The following is a 16,793-nucleotide window of genomic DNA, read 5'->3' on the forward strand; positions in this document are numbered from 1 at the left end:
GCTAGGGCTTCCAAATTATTTTCTTTTCTGGCGTTTGGTTTATTAACAGACTAAGTTCCATGCAACACAAGCCTGCTCCTGAGGGCTGTCTTTCTAAAACCCCCTACCACTCCTGACTTCTTCCAGAGGGATCTCAGAGCTCTGCTTCATGCAATCCACAGAGGCAGTCATGTGATCCCATTCATTCATGTGTTAAATCTGGAATCCCCCAAATCACCTGCTTTCATGGGACTCTGAAAAAGAGGCATGCTGGCTAGGCCTTGCATGTGCCAGAGGGCCAATCTCCTAGTAATGGTGGACTGGCAGGACCCCAGGCCTCCATCACAAAAGAACAAGCTGAGGCCCTGATCCTGCAAACATTTAGGCACAGAACTGGTGGGACCACTCAATGGGTGAAATCCACCCCTGCACTGGGGGCTTGGGTGAGGTCAGTATGACACTTAAGCCTTCAATGGGGGCTTAATGTGCTGGCCCCGTACCAATGGGGAAATTTCATTGTATTTGCATAAAATTACTCACACGTGTAAGTGTTTGCAACATCAGGACATAATGTCTTAGTGCTTGATCCACAGGGAGATCTGTATCCTACTTGTCAGGAATCTGCGTCCCATGTTTGGGGGGGGAAGGGCACAGTGTCCCATAGCATCCCACATTTCAGAGGTTTCTGTACCCCATGCATCAGATCTGATTATCTCATAGATGTCCTCCCCCCAGCTCAGTTCTCAGAGCAGGGGGGCTCCCCATGCATGCTGCATCCCTGAGAGTGATGGGATCAGGGCTGGGTGCTTTTTTTTTTCCCAGCACACACAAGCCCCCTGAAAATGAGAGCTTAAAATGGAAATGCTGAGCCAGCCCTAAGTGTCACTGTGAATACAGCAAAGCTGTGATCTGAAAAACAAAACAGCCCCTTGACTGAGCTTTTGAAGGACAAATGGTCAAACGGGCTCAAGTCTGCATGTGGCTTGCACTGGGTCTTTTCTATTAGGCGCATTTCTCTTTTCACTTTCCCCGGGTGATCAGCTGTTCATTCCTGGCTCACAGTAGCAGCTGGCTCGCACAGGCGACTCTTCTGACGTTCCTCTCCTCCTCTGGCACCAAGTCTCCGAACAATCCACCTGTGATATTTAAAGAGAGACATGGTAATTCATGCAGGGAGGGTCAATTGAATCAGATTTGCAACTCTCCCTCTCATCAGCCAGTTTCTAACATATGGAGCTAGTCATCAATCCCACCAGTAGACTGACTTGTAGAACAGTCACCATATCAGGCTGTAGGAATCGTGTGTCATGTCTTAACCTCATCTAAGGATTCAGCTTTGGTAACAAAACCCAGTCTTATCTTGTCAATTTTCTAACAAAACCATCTCATAGTCTCCCCTCTCCTCTGCATTTCCACCTGGCCCAGAGAAGTGGAGAAAATGCCTTCTGGTGGAGTGGAGGCAAATTCCTAATGCTTCAGGGAGGAGGAAAAGCAGGATTCAAGCAGTCATTGGGCCCAATCTTGCAAGCTTTGTTCATGTGCGTGATATTTACTTACGCAAAAAGTCCCATTAGGATAAATCCTTACTGCCTTCCTCACATGAGCAGTCACATTCACTTCTGTGAGACTCCTCCTCAGGTGAGTAAAGAGTGTAACTTGATCTTGCTGTGCTGAAGTCAATAGCAAAACTCCCATTAACTGCAGTGGGGGCAGGATCCGGCCCATTGTGCATAAAATACCACAGGCCTGACCCAAAGTCCATTGAAGTCATAAAAAAATGGGTTTGTTCCTGCTGGATGCTGAGCATGCTCAGTCCCACTGACTTCAAAAGAAACTGAAGGTGCAAGATCAGGCCCCATATTTTCCAACTCAGCTGGCACCTGGGTCACAGGCTGCATTATCCATGGAGATGACTGGGACGGTCAGACCTTAACCGTTTTATTTCTTTAGTGAGGTTATCCAGATATTTTCTCTGACGATGAGGTTTGAACATTACAGAAAAATAAATCTCTGAAAGAGATAAATCACTGCCCGTCGGATCCTTCCCTGGGTCTAACCCCGGACTCATCTTCACTGCCCCATGCAAGTGGACTGCAGGGCCTCCCCAGAGACACATTGGCATCTGTGGGGTCTATGCTGGGACAAGGGCCCAATGCAGGATCGGGGCCTAGGAGGCTGGCCCTGATCGAGCAAAGCACTTGAGCGAGTGTTGACTTTACGCATATGCTTAATGCTCCTTGATGTGGGTAAGCATGCTGAAGCGCTTTGTTCCATTTCAGCCACAGTTAGAAAACAGCCTCAGGTCCTTTACACAAAGTCTTAAAAAAAAATTCCTATAATCTCAGTTCCTTTTGGCTGTTGTTTCCCCCCCTGCATCTGTAAAACACAAAAATCAGAAGAGAGTCATTAACCTTCCTTCCACTGTGAAGGAAGCTCAAATCCAACAGCCTTGCCAGGAAGTGAAGCCGACGGGTTTAGCATCACTGGGCTGAGATTCACCCCATGCAGGCCAGGAATGAATTGCTCCCTAACTAAACTAAGGGAAGGGCTGCAAAGAAAAACAGCCAGCCTCCACGGGGAAAGGGGAATTCAGCTTTAATATCCTTGCCATGTTAATAACTTAGGGCTGAGTCATAGCTCTCAGCCATCAGGGCAGGGAAAGGCTGAGCCGGGGAGCCCTGCAGCAGTGGTGAGGGGGACCATGTCTGCATAGGGCACTGGGGACAGCATATAGAGCATTGGCACTTGCTGCACCAGCAGCAAAGTGGGAAGTGTGCATTTCCCCACAGCGCTGCACTCCCACCACTACCTGATGCCCTCAGTGCACTCTGAGGGTGCAGCCCTGATAGATGCAGCAGCTGCCTCACTTGCTTTCAGTCCATGCCATCAGCTGCATTGTGCACAAGTGCACTAGGATGTTAGGCCCTGCGTGTGGCTCTCCCCCGGCCCATTCAGCATATACATTCAGGGCAGCTAGAATTTGCCCCGTAGGGCATCAGCAGAAACACGGGGAAAGATGCTGAACAAGATATCCCATACAGAGCCCGACTCTCCTGTCACTTAGAGCAGTTTGCACTGCTCCAGCTCACCTTTCTTCACGGCAGTGACTCCTCACTGGCCCTGGGCTCACAGGGTGGAGAATCAGATGCCCTGATTTGTATCTGCCCGATGTCCCTTTCAGGTAATCAACACAGAGCTCAACCTCGGAGCAGATGGGTTTTTGTAAAAGGAAATGGAGGTGAGAAATTCTGGCGTTCACATGGGTCCTACATTCTCTGCACAGCAATGGGTGTAAATTGGGGTCACGCTGTTGAAGGTGGTGGGCCACTGTCTCCGTTACCCTCCATCTTGGGTAGCCATCTGCCCCAGTGCAAAGTGAGTTTAATGCTCTAGCATGCCCATTTGCACTGGTGTGAAATGACGACAAGGATGAGGCCTGTGGAGAATCAGGCACAACGTGGCTACACCTACAGCAGCTGACGATCTGGCCCCAAAGCTACTCCCCTTCCTCTACAGATTGCAACAGCACAGCACAGTCATGCTGAGACATTTCTAACCCACACATACAGCATCTCTGATTGGATGAGTAAACCCAGGAGCTCCATTGAAGGCAGAGGGGTGGAGCTGAAGCATGTTCTGTTCAGTGACATTAATTGCACTGTAACTGCTTTCCATCTCGGATGTAACTGTGGTGTAATATTATCTAGATCATGGGCTCATGCAGCAATCCCAGCACTGCTACATTTGCCACCTACATAATGATGCACTGGGACGATATGTAATCAAACAGGGGAGCCACAGGGTGAGTACAGTGCTCTTAGACGGCTTACAGACCGCACTGAGACCGGGCTGACTTCATTCATTATGACGATGACAACGATACGTTTGTACATTTCCAGCGCTTCTCGTCGGAGGATTTCAAAGACGTATGAATTGGGCCTCACAACAGCCCTGGCTGTCAGGTAAGTAGCATTATCTCCATTTTTTTTTCCCACCTGGGGAATCTGAGGCACTGAGGTCCTCATTTTCAAAAGTGCTCAGATCCCATTTAGGCTCCAAAATAAAATGGCCAGATTTCCCATAGTGCTTAGCATAGTGGGAGCTGAGCTGTTTGGAGAATCTGGCCCCAATTTTGGGTGCTGAACACTTGAAAACTTGGCCCTAGAGCATTTTAGAAAATCTTGTCCAGCGAGAGCAAGTGACTTGTCCAAGTCATCCAGGGAGTCAGCGGCTGAACGGGGAGGGGGCCTCAAAGCCAGATGCCCAGTTCCCCCTTCTAATCTCTAGACCCCGCTTCCTTTCCTGATCCTTTAACACAAAGTACTGCTGTTCCTGAATCACAGGACCTGGATCTCTAGCACCAAGAGTCCTGCCCCCTTTCACTGCTCCCTGCACTGCCCGTCCTCAGAGGGATGCACAACGCCCACAGGTGAGGAGACCAGCCCCACTGTGACTGTCAGGCTTCCAGGAGAGAGACACACTTCTAATAGATGAGCCCAGAGGGAGAAACTCCTACTGTCTTTTGGAGCTGTTGCCTACCAATCACCAGGGCTCCTGGCCTGAGCTACAGTGATGTGCAGGATACACAAATGGTGAGTCTTGCTCCCCAACTCATGTGGGCTCTGTAATTCCAGCTGCTAGAGCGGGAGAGACCAAGAAACACCTGGAAAACTAAACATTCCTGCATCACAGCCAACAGCTCCTGAAGGTTAAATCTCCAGCTGGCAGAACCTTTAGACAGTAACTAGGGCCAGGGGTTCAGTCCCCAACTGGCAGAACCTCCCGACAGTGACCAAGGGTTCCCTCCCCAGTAGGTAGCAGAGCACAGGAAAGTGAGTGAGACCCTCTCCAATACAGAGGAGTCCTGACTGATAATTTGAGGTTAGATCACCTAGCTAGCTCTTCACCGTCATCTGAATAAGGAAAAAGCCAACTGAAGAAGTGACCACCCGCTGAGGTTGCAAGTGCATCCCCCTCTGGCAGGAAATGAAAGCCAGGGGCTGAGCAGAGCTGATCTCAGGGTGTTGACTATACAGGCACTGCAGACAAGGCTGGGAGCAGCAGGGTCCACCTGAGGAGTCTTATAAATGGACCTACAACTGTACCTTGATTGTGAGCATGAGTGTACATTCCTAAGACGTCACTATAATCTACAAGTGTTGGTGAGAAAACATGCAGAAGAGACAGAAAAACTGAATTGGTCCAAACAAAAAGGCCAGCTGATTCAAGGACTGTCCTAAGATAATGCCTGGTAAACAAGAACAGCATGAGACTGAAAATCAATTAACCAAAACCGGTGCCTCAGAAATTAGGCCAAATGGGTAGACAAAGCAAGAGAAGGGGCCTCTTCTTCCCATCACTCCCTTTTGGGTTTCTTAAAAATAAGATTTTAGGAGGAAAATATGGATTAACAGCCAGCAGCTACTGCTACGCTGGCTGACTAGAGGAAGTGGAAGGAACTAGATTCAGCATCACAGCTGCCACCCCAACTCCTCCTGGGACCCTAAACCTTCACTCTAATCCAGAGAGAGGTCCTGACCAGACCAGACGGAGGGAGCCTGATGACATCACCACCTCTACTGGCTCCAGCTAATCCCAGCCACCACTGGGAATGTGAGACTGTCACTTCCCCACACACACCTGCCCCATGTGTCTTTTTCCTTCTGTCTTCTTTCCTACCTCTCCCCTTTTGCCTTCTGTCTAAGGAGTCTAGCTTAGCTGGCCAAGAACATACATTTATCAACACTGCTGTAAGCCGCTAAATGCAGTGCCCCAAACATACCTCTGCTAGTACAAGTGTGCCAGGTCTCAGCGCGTCTGACAAGATCATGTGCTGGGCCTGTGTTTTTCCAACAGTGAGGTTACAAGTCAAAGGCAACCTCAGAGGCTGAGATTTTCTGTCTTTGCTGTTTGTTTCTCTCCCACTTTTGCCTGCATTTATCTGGCTTTACCTGCTAGGAAACGGGATCAGACTTGAACAGTGGCAGTAATAGCTCCAGCCCATTTCAAGTCACCATGTCACTGTCCCCCAGACAGTTACCACCATCTTTGATCATAGAATCATAGAAGATTAGGGTTGGAAGGGACCTCAGGAGGTCATCTAGTCCAACTCCCTGCTCAAAGCAGGACCAGTTCCCATCTAAATCATCCAGGGCTTTGTCAAGCCTGACCTTAAAAACTTCTAAGGAAGGAGATTCCACCAGCTCTCTAGTTAACCCATTCCAGTACTTCACCCTCCTAGTGAAAAAGTTTTTCCTAATATCCAACCTAAACCTCCCCCACTGCAACTTGACTTCTGTGGAGTCTCGCAGCCCAAACCCGAATGTCTGCATGGCTATTTTTAACCCGGCAGCCCGAGCCCCACGAACTGGAGACAAATAGACTCTGCCACAATCCCACTCCTGGGCACTCAAATGCAGTAGAACTTTCACCTGCATCTTGAGCTGATAAATCCTGGGGAGCGAAAGGCCACAAGCCAACTTCTCTTCCTTTCATTCATGCCCGTTTTCCTGGAGGCTGGCTCCTTGATCTCTCCTGGGCTGATTCTCCACCTCCCGCCACATCAAACTCAGGGAAAACAGGCTGAGATTCACTCTGCAATCATCATCTCTCTCCTCTGCTGACCAAAGAAGCCCAGCTGAACTTTAAACAAGGTTGCTTCCCTCCCTGGCCTTCATGCCTCATGGGCTGGAGGAACGGATGGCACCCAACGCAGATCCTTTCAACAGCTGTCTCTCCCAGATCCAACGCCACTTCCGAGGGGCCAGGCGGCTTCATCAAAGAGAGTTCAGCTCGGAGGAAAGGCACAGCTCTCACTGCTGTGTCACTCTGAGGCCAATACACAGACTGCATGAAAACAGCATAAGGATGTCATGTGCTCTCCAGCTGATGCCCTAATGCCCCAGCTGCAGAGAGAAGAGAAGCAGAACAGCCCCATTAGACAGGCTCTTTGAGCAATGGTGTCCCAGGCCTACCCCACGGGGAAGCGAGAGCTGGTGTATCTAACCCAGCCTACCCTGTCTCTTGTATTCCCAATGACATCAGGGAGGAAGCCAAAGGGTTTAAAGGAACAAGACACATGGGTTGGAGCAGGTGAATGGAGTGAAGAGAAAGGGGTGGGGAGGGAAAGATGAAGAGACTGGGGTGAAAGAGACAGCAGGATGGAGAGCAAGAAGGAGAAACCCAGGGGAAGTATGAAGCAGCAGAAGATATGGGGAAAACAGAGGAAGAGATGGCGGGAGAGAGACAAGGCAAAGGGAGGGGAAGTGAGGTGAGGGAACGGAGAGAACATGGCAAGCAAGAGAGGAGAGCGTGCATGTACCTCCATTCAGACCTCTCCAAATGCAATGAACTGGGAGGAGCCTATGAACAAGGCCAGGGCTCCATGACTGGAGATCGGCTGGCTGTAGAAGGGGTTATTTATGGCCTGTGCTTGGCCTCCAGTTCACCCTCCACTTGGTATCTCCAGTTCCATCCTGCAGACAAGAAGCACAAGGGCATCACTGAATGACAAGGAGGCAGCCAAGCTGATCATTATTCAAGGGGCTCCCCAGCCTCTCAGGGCATCTCCCTGGGGGCAGACGACAAGTCCAGGGAGATGAATACCAGACAGAATCACCCTTGCTTGAGGGACGGAGGAGGAATGGGACAAACAGCAGGCTCTGAATCAATGCAGCCACATTTTTGCCTCACTCTTCCTTCATCTTTCCTTCCTTTGGCTGCCGTTAGGCCTTTCCAGGGACTATAAAGCACATACAAAGGAAGTGAATCCTAGTAGTTAGTGCAGGGGAGGGGGCTAGGAGCCAGGACTTCTGGGCTCCATTCCTGGCTCTGTGACCTTGGGCAAGTACCTTCCCAACCTGCAGGTCACTCTTCCCCTTTGTTAAATGGGGCTAATGATATACCCCCTGGAAGATGGTTTGTGTTCGCCTTTGGCTCCCTCCTGACAGTAGCCAACTGGGTAGCCCAGCCTGCACCCACCCTGCTATGCAGCAGGTGCCACCATCTCACCCCGAAGCCTTTGCACCGAGGGGCCCTGCAGATTCCAGGACTTGTTTGGGAACCTGAGGTGCACTCTGCTCATGGGAGAGCTGAAAGAAGGGTTTCCTCCCCCCACGAGAGGGCAAGACAGGGCAAGCAGGAACAGGCTGTTCAGGGCTGCTGGTACTAATACCCCTCAATGAGGTACCCCGTTTGGCCTGGGCCAGACACTGCCCACACAAGGCCTGGGCCGGGCACTGCCCACAACAAAGTGATTTCTAGTATGCCAGCTGGGAGCTTCAGAGAGCAAGCCATTGAGGTGCAGCAAGGCCGGCCTGTGGCAGCGGAACTAGGGGAGGAAGCCAGCAGAGCAGGGGATGGGTCTGGCTGGGAACAGCCAGCCCCCCCAACCCCTTTCCTGGCCAGCACCCAAGGTTACTCAGGGGACAGGGATGGTTCAAGACGCATTCCCCAGGCAGGGGCTAGGATCGATGCAGATCGACATTCTTTTCAACCCAAACACCATTGCTGGATGTGTGTCACTTTGAAACTCCCCAAAAGCTGTGTTTTGGTTCAAGGGGACCCAGATTTTACTGGGGGATGTTGGGGTCAGCTACCAAACCAACAAACCAGTTCTTAGCTCTGCTCGAGCTGGGAAAGAAGTCCTGCTAGCGCACAGGGCTCTCTGGAGACTGGCCAAGAGGCTTCAGGAAGCTCAAAGCAGCCTTTGTTAAGGTGTTCAGGGACAGCCACTGATGAGGGCCCAGGGGCACATATTCATGCCCCTCCCCATCCACCCTGGGTGCTATAATAGCCCTCCCCTCATCTGGGCCGTGCCTGCAGATTGCCCTCAGCTCAGCACATGGAAACAGTCCGAGGTGGCTGCTGGGTGGGCTAAGTTTGCTGGAGCTCCTGCATGGCTCCTATGAGGCTAGGTGGGCTGAGTTTGTTGGGTCTCAGTATCATGGGACAAAGTTTCACAAATCCCCAGTGCAATGGGCACTAGCTCCGTGGCTGCTGTGATAGAGTTGCCAAGCCATGCCTAGGCCAGAGAGATTGATCTCCCTTGTTACTGCTGGAACTGATCACCTGGGACAGGGCTGAGGCCCATCGGCAGGACAGCTCACTGTGCGCCCCTTCCCCGCAATGAACCTAGGCTGTAGGTGAACAGGACATCAGTCTCTAAGGGCCTTTCACCAGCATCCTGCACTCTCCCTCGCCATTTCTTTCTTTTAAAGAAAAGGGCTCTTGAAAGACTCAACTTGCCCACCGTCCCTTCTCTGCTCAACCCCACCCACGTCCTCTGTGATGCAATACCGAGACATTCCAACCAGCTCCCCACTGCAGCGTTCCATTACAATATCTTCCCCCTTTTAAAATGATTGTCAGACAATCAGGAAATCCACCTGTAACAGGATTACTCTGAGCACACAGCATGCCCAAGCTGTCTGCGCTACCAGAGCCTCAGCCTATTAGTCACGATAGAGACACAAGATAGACTTGCACCAAAAAGAGGAAAAGAAAAAACACAAACATCTCCCTCTCTGGGGGTGATGGTGAACAGAGAGGAAACCTCAAGTGACAGAGGCTATTCTTGATTGTAGATGATGCTCAGACGCTATAACAGGTGGGGCAATACAAGAACTAGAACCAAATTGAATCAACTACAGAGCTCCCAAGAGAAAAAAACTCTGCTATAGATGACAGAAAAACAGTTTTTCTAATCTCCTCTAAATGGGGAGTGTGTAGATGATATTCACTTTTCACCCCCTACAAATGAAATAATGCTCAGCCCTGATTATTTAAGTTCTTTACAAACAAACACTGAATCCTAACCCCATGCTTATCCCTATTTCACATACAGGAAAACTGAGGCACAGAGTGAGGTATTCTCCAGTGAATCTGTGGCAGAGTGGGAAATAGAACTCCCAGCACCAGTTATATGCACCAGCCACTGAATCACATTTTCTTCTCTCTACAATCCATGTTTTAAAGTGTTATTGGCCACGTTTGTCTTCCAAATCTACCTGCCATACGGCATCTCTGGAAGATGCTTCATTTCTCTAATTAGCGGCAGATTTTTCTTTAGACAATGAATTTTTAAAAAACCTGTATTATAGTCGACATCAAAATGTTCAGACAGAGCGTAGACTGCGTGCACGTGGGGGTCTAGATGAAAGGTCAGACACAGCCCAATCTTCCAGGATTGCTATACTGCTAAGGGACTCGACAGGTACCCAAATGTTCCTTCAAGATCTTGGTTTTCTTAATGCCAAACTTTTACCCAGCACCTTGACCCAAAATCATCCTGGCTGTGCAATCTATGAACTTCCCCCTTTTCACCCGAGACTCGTGTAGCACTTGGCCAGCACCACAGGTCAGTGGCCAGCAGGTGGCGCCAGGGGGAATCATATCTAGCTAATAGCTGCAATAATGATAAACACAAATCCATAAATCATGCACAAGGATTTTGTGGTGCTGGCCTTTATCCACCCCTCCTACTTTGGGATTGTCCTGTGGTCGCACTTCTCAAGCAGCCGGGCCACGCACCCACCATCACTCAGCCAGGATGCATTTCTGGGACACAAGGACCACGGGCAGGCTGGGACCCTTGGCAGAGGATCCAGGAGGGAGTGAACCCAAGCAGAAATCCCTCATGCCAGGCGCAATGCAGCTGGTGAGGAAGGGGACTGAAGCAAGTGGTTCTGGGTAGATTCAGCCACGTTGCCTGCTGCAGATGGAGTGACCAGGAAGGGATGGGGCTAGCCTACTCTAGGCCACACAACCTGTTCCTTGGGCTGGAAGGACTAAGCAAGGGCTTCGTTCCCTCTGCAGGTCTCAGCAGCAGGACAAGCACGTGTCCACGTGGGGAGATGAAAAGCCCTGGAGTCCAAGGACAGAGATTGTGCTGCAGGGCAGAGAGAGACATAACCCCTGCAGATCTCCCTCAGCTTAGTGCCTGCACAGAGGCATCCCAGTGAGGGCAAGGATGGCAATACTGGAAAAGTATCAGAGGGGTAGCCGTGTTAGTCTGGATCTGCAAAAGCAGCAAAGAATCCTGTGGCAACTTATAGACTAACAGACATTTTGGAGCATGAGCTTTTGTGGGTGAATACCCACTTCCTCAGATGCATGTAGTGGAAATTTCCAGGGGCAGGTATATATATGCTAGCAAGCAAGCTAGAGATAACGAGGTCAGTTCAATCAGGGAGGATGAGGCCCTGTTCCAGCAATTGAAGTGTGAAAACCAAGAGAGGAGAAACTGGTTCTGTAGTTGGCAAGCCATTCACAGTCTTTGTTCAATCCTGAGCTGATGGTGTCAAATTTGCAGATGAACACCCTTTTTTGCTGCAGGATGGCCACCTTAGGTCTGCTATAGTGTGGCCAGGGAGGCTGAAGTGCTCTCCTACAGTTTTTGTATATTGCCATTCCTAATGTCTGATTTGTGTCCATTTATCCTTTTCCGTAGAGAAAATACTGGAAAAAAAGCACAGCGTCAACTGCATCTGCCTGGAAGTGTGCATCTTGCCTTTCCCTCTGGATGGGAAACCAGGCAGGACCTGGCCACTGGCACAGACATTCACTCTTCTGTATCAGTGGTTCTCAGCTAGGGGTACGTGCATAGGTGCAGGAACTAGGGGTGTGGGAGGTGCTGCAGCACCTCCCGGTTTGGTACAAGGTCCCAGCTGCCAGCCCCATGCCCCGGGACTCCACTCCCTCCCCCAGCTGTGGCCCCAGGCTCAGCCACCTTACCCAGTCAGCATCCCTCCCTTCCGAAGCCATGGCCCTGTTCCTGACCCCAGCTCTAGGGGGCACTGAGGGGCACAGAGGTAAAGGGGGGCACAGCTCAGCACCCCCACTCTGAAAACTGCTCTAGCGCCACTGGGTACACAGACATCTTCCAGGGGGTAGATATATGCCTAGTTTTACAACAGGCTACATAAAAAGCTCTAGCAAAGTCAATATAAACTAAAATTTAATACAGAATGACTTGTTTATACTGCTCTCTACTATACACTGAAATGTAAGTACAATATTTATATTCCAATTGATTTATTTTGTAATTATAGGGTAAAAGTCAATGTGTTAGTAACAGTGTGGCTGTGACACTTGTATTTGTGTCTGCTTTTATAAGCAAGTAGTTTTAAGGGAGGTGAAACTTGGGGGTACACAAGACAAATCAGACTCCTGAAAGGGGCACAGTCTGCTGCAAAGGTTGAGAGTCACTGTTCTATATTCCAGGGGATGCACCAGAAGCCCCAAGGGCTATGGGGAGCTGTCCAGTCTTGGCATTTCTACTGGCACAGCTAGTCCATGTCAAGCATGGAGGTGGTTTTGTCTGGCCTGCTGGGAATTAGAGGAAGAACCCCTCCCGTATGGGCTGTGGCCTTGACTTCAGAGCAGAATGGCTCAGTGATTCAGGAAGAAAGTCAAATGAAAAACAGAGAAAGGCTGAGGGGGGCTTGCTCCCTTCAAGAGGGGAACAGCCAGTCCCAGAGCACTGCTCCTCTGGTCTAGGTATACACAGCTGAACCTGAGCCTTTGCTTATCCATCACGTGCCAGATGCTGCAAGATAGGTGCATGGGGGAGGGCAGGAAGTGAAGGACCTAGTGAAGGTAGGGCCAGCTCTCTCACTGCCCAAAGATTTTTTTTCCTTCACATTCCAGTCTCTTGCTTTTCATGATGATCCCCCACTACCCCTCTTGGGCTGGTACCGGATGTTCTTAATATAAAGACAAAGGTTGGCAAATTCACCCTGCAAATGCCTCCAAGCAACAGACCGTTTGGGTGATGTTCACCAAGAAAAGGACCTGACTCTGTGGGGTGAGATGAGTTGGGTGGGTCTCAGCCCAGGTGGCAAGAGCACAGACATTCACTAGGATAGGCGAGGCCAAAGACTGAGTGGGCTGTGGTTCCAGAGCACTCCTTGACTCAGAGCTGAGGCACGCCAGGCTTCGGTTGCATCTCCAGCTCAGGGCAGGGGCTGCAGCAGGAGAAGGCCAGAACCCAGGGTAAGACACCCTAATCAGTTCTGTAGTTCTCCTCCAGCCCACGAAAGGAAACGTACAACCACCCTCTCTTCCTGGTATATTTTGGCATGGGGGAAGGAGGAAGAACATTGCAATAGCTCCAGTTTCTCCTTGCCGGGGTGGAATTCTGTGGATCAAACATGTAGAAAAGGGGATGGATTGGTAGTGATCCTTTGGGATATCCCCATCTGGCCAATCCCCATTCAGTGTTCCAGAAGATGCATAAAGCCCTCAGTCCCTGCCCCATGGGGAAAACCTCTCTCTCAAACCTGAGCCTGTTGAGGCACTAACCCAGTGAGCAATCAGCCCTCTCTGCATGCCTCTAATCCTCTTCAGACCCTGCTCAGGAGAGCCTGGGGGAGGGACCCTTTACAGGGCAGGTGGAGGAGAGATTTAGGAAAAAGAAGTAGTTGATCCAACCCTCCTCCTTGTGCAGCCATGCCAGAATATTATTTATAGCTTTTTCACTATCTGATCCTGGCCAGCCCAAGCCACCCACTCCCCTCCTGGCCCTGGGAGCAGCAGGACCATGGACAGTTCACAGTGCATCATTGAGGGCCCTGCCCCTAGTCTAGAGAGCATAACCCCCATAAGAGATCTGCACAGAGCAACTTCCACAGGTTAGGCCAGATCCTGCCTACTCAGCCATGCAAGCTGCTAAACCAAGAACAGCTTCCTTGCCATCTGCTGCCTGCCCCTCTCCCAAGGAGAACGGGGCCCCTGATTCCTGGATCTATCTATTCCAGGCTCTCTGCCATAGCAGCAATTCTGTTCTCATCTGCCACAGTGTACAGGACACATGCCGGCCCCGAGCTCCAGCCTCCCTATAAGCACAGCCCACCCGAAAGGTCGAACTCACTCCAAGTTCTGGCTATCACTCAGCAAATACAGCAGCTTCAATCCTGGCAAGCACTGAGCACCTTCTGAGCGCTGCTGAGGTGCCCCCATTCCCACGGAGTTCACCAGGCACCAAGGGCACTAAGCATCTTGTTGGATTGGTCGCAATCCCATTTAATGATTCCAAAGCATGCCTAGCCCAAAGTGCTGGGAAGGTAGCATGTTCTAGCAGTTAGAGAAGGGTTCCAGTCCAGGATCTGCCACTGGCCCACTGTGCAATCAAGGGCAAGCTGTATCTTTTTAGGCCTCAGTTTCCTTATCTGTAAGCTGAGGCTAATGACATCCCCTCATGGGACTGCAAAGCTGAAGGAAGTAGTTTTCAAAGTGCTTTGAAACCCTTGGGTAAATGCTGTTGTAAGAGAGCATAATAAATATTCATCTAATATAACGGCCAATCCTGCATGGACAATTATTACGTGTTTGTCAGTGGCAACAAGAGCTGTGTGTTGTACACACCCACAGTGAGAAACAGCCTCTGCCTCCAAGACCTTTCAATCTAAGTAGACAAAGTGTGTGGGGGAGGGGGAGAAACCAAGGCACAAAGGGGTAAAGTGAGTCGCACGAGATCACAGCAGGCCTGCGACTGAGCCAGGAATAGATGCAGGGCTCCCCATTCTAGCAGCAAATCCACTGGTCCAGAGAACACCTAGACAGCCTTTCCTAGCTCATTGTCATGGGCTAGGCCATTTCTCAGGGGGGCTGCAGGTTGCAGTCTTCCTTCGGCTCCCGTGCATGGAGCTGTTTCACACACACCACAGCCCCAGAAGAGCACTCAGGCCCTGGTGCTCCGGCTTGGGGCCTGTCTGATTCACCACCTGGGCCCTAGCTGCTGAGGGGCAGAGACCACCTCCTTGAGGGGCAGAGACCACCTCCTTGACATCCCCTAGCAGTAGTTCTAGCAGTTGCCTCTTACTCTCTTTCCATCTTCCTCCTTTCCTCCCCCCAGGCTCATGTGTCCTAGAAACCAAGTGCCATAGGAGAACAAGCTGTGGAGCCCAGCCAGCTCAGAGCACAGCTTGGCCCTTCCCAGTCTCATCCACTCTCCCCCCGTCCCCAGGTTTGTCACCAATGCTGCCAGGGGACCAATCACTCCGGCGCTGGGAGGTGCGGAAACAGATCGAGACACTACCAAGAGCTGTTTAAGTCAGCCAGGGGCCAAACCCACAACCTGTATGTACACAGGCAGTGGCTGCCAGTTAGATCCCACATAGCACAGGGGAAAAGACCCCATGACCTGCTTCTCCCAAAGTAACAGTCACCTTCAGAGGCAGCACTGGTCATGAGAGAGAGAATGCCTAGGAAGTGACATTAGGTAGAACGTGACAGCCGCTGGCTGAGTTTCTGGGAGGGTGGCTCCAGCCCCTAACCAGAGAGGAGGGCTCTAGGTAACTCTCGACCTGCCAACCCCTCACCAAACCATGGAGCCAGCAGTGCCTGGGTCTATATCTCAAGAGCACGGCTCCATCGCTAGCACCTTCTGCACTGTCCCCGGCGTCCTCCTCTCATGAGGTCACCCGCCACGGCATAGTCACATGCAGGCCTACTAGGCAATACAGCCTATTCCTGGGGTTGCTAGGATTAAGCAAAGGGTTTGTTCCCTCTGCAGATCTCTGTGCCAGGCACTGGATGGGACTTTGACACAAACAAATGGCAGTAAGGCCGAGTCATGATGCAGCACGGAGACACCAAGCTGGGAGGGCACCGGTGTTACTGCATCTGCCCCCCCCCGCCCCGCCCCGCCCCAACTGGATCATAGTAATGAGCCATGGCAGACACCTAGGGCTGTTCTCGACAGCCACTAGTGCCTTCTCTGGTCTGGTTTTTAACGGCATGGGAAATGGGCTGCCAGCCTGCAGTGGTGTGGCGGGGACAGGGGGGGGATGGACTGAGGTTCTGTACGGGAGAGCAAGGGGCCTTCCATCTGGGGCAGCAACGCATCAGGAAACTCCCTAGGATGGAATTGCCACTGAACGCCTCCGAGGGTCTATACAATGGGGAAAGCCTGATGGGGCCCCGCAGTCCACAGGGCAGCTCCTCCAAATCACCATCCTCCCCCTCCATGGGGTTATTTATCCTCCCTCAGCCCCCAGGAGAAGCCCCCTGCCCACCCCAGGGCCACCGTGACTCCGCACACCACTCACTGCTAGTCTGATGCTTCCTCCTGGCCACTCTGGAGATTAGCTCATGTGGTCAACTCCCCTTCCCATGGTCACGCGCCATTGTGTCCTCTCTCTGGTTTGTGCTCCCTCTCACTCCAGGACAGCAGCATCCTCTTCACGACCCAGCCCTCTGGCCAAGTCACTCAGCATCTCCCCCACTTCTGAGGTACATTGAAGTCTTTCCTTCAGCAGCCCCAGGCAGTCTTCTCACTCATTGCCCCATGGTATCAATCCTTTAGTGGCCAGTAGGGGAATCTGGGCCCGCTCTCTACTCTGGGTTCCAGTCCAGGGAACCTCAACTCAGCAGTTCTGGGCTTTCCTCTCCCAGCCCTCACTGCTCCCCACCACTCTGTACCCCCCCCGTGTACCAGCATCAACCCTTCTCCTAGGGAGAAAACGCCCTTTCCCAAAAGCCCTGTCTGTTGCCAGCTTCCTGGCTTTTTAGGCCCCACCTGTTCCTGCACAGCTGACCCTGCTTGCAATCAACTCTCTGCTCTCTGGCTCTTCCTCCAGGTGCAGCCTGTGGAGTTAATCAGCCTACCGGGCCACCTTAACCTCTTTTGTATTTTGGTTTCAGTAGCCCACAGAAACCCCAGCCAGGATCAAAGCCTCATTATGTTCAGTGCTGTAGCTACAGAGTGAGGGACAAGCCCTGTCCCAAAGCACTAACATCTAAATAAACAAAACCGCCAATGCATGGGAGGAAGAGAGTATCATCCCATTTGCAGCTGAGCACCTCAGGCACAG

The 16,793-nt window shown here is 51.3% G+C and overlaps 1 long non-coding RNA gene across 1 annotated transcript; it reads left to right on the top strand.

The window, feature by feature from the left end:
- The first annotated feature begins 3,671 nt into the window (after window positions 1-3,671).
- LOC115637381 lies at window positions 3,672-4,554 on the top strand. The gene is made up of 3 exons (XR_003997257.1): window positions 3,672-3,781; window positions 3,879-3,941; window positions 4,323-4,554. It is a non-coding gene; the product is annotated as an uncharacterized LOC115637381 (long non-coding RNA).
- The last annotated feature ends 12,239 nt before the right edge of the window (window positions 4,555-16,793 follow it).

Source organism: Gopherus evgoodei, chromosome 19, assembly GCF_007399415.2.
Source record: "Gopherus evgoodei ecotype Sinaloan lineage chromosome 19, rGopEvg1_v1.p, whole genome shotgun sequence".
Taxonomy (NCBI): Eukaryota; Metazoa; Chordata; order Testudines; family Testudinidae; genus Gopherus; species Gopherus evgoodei.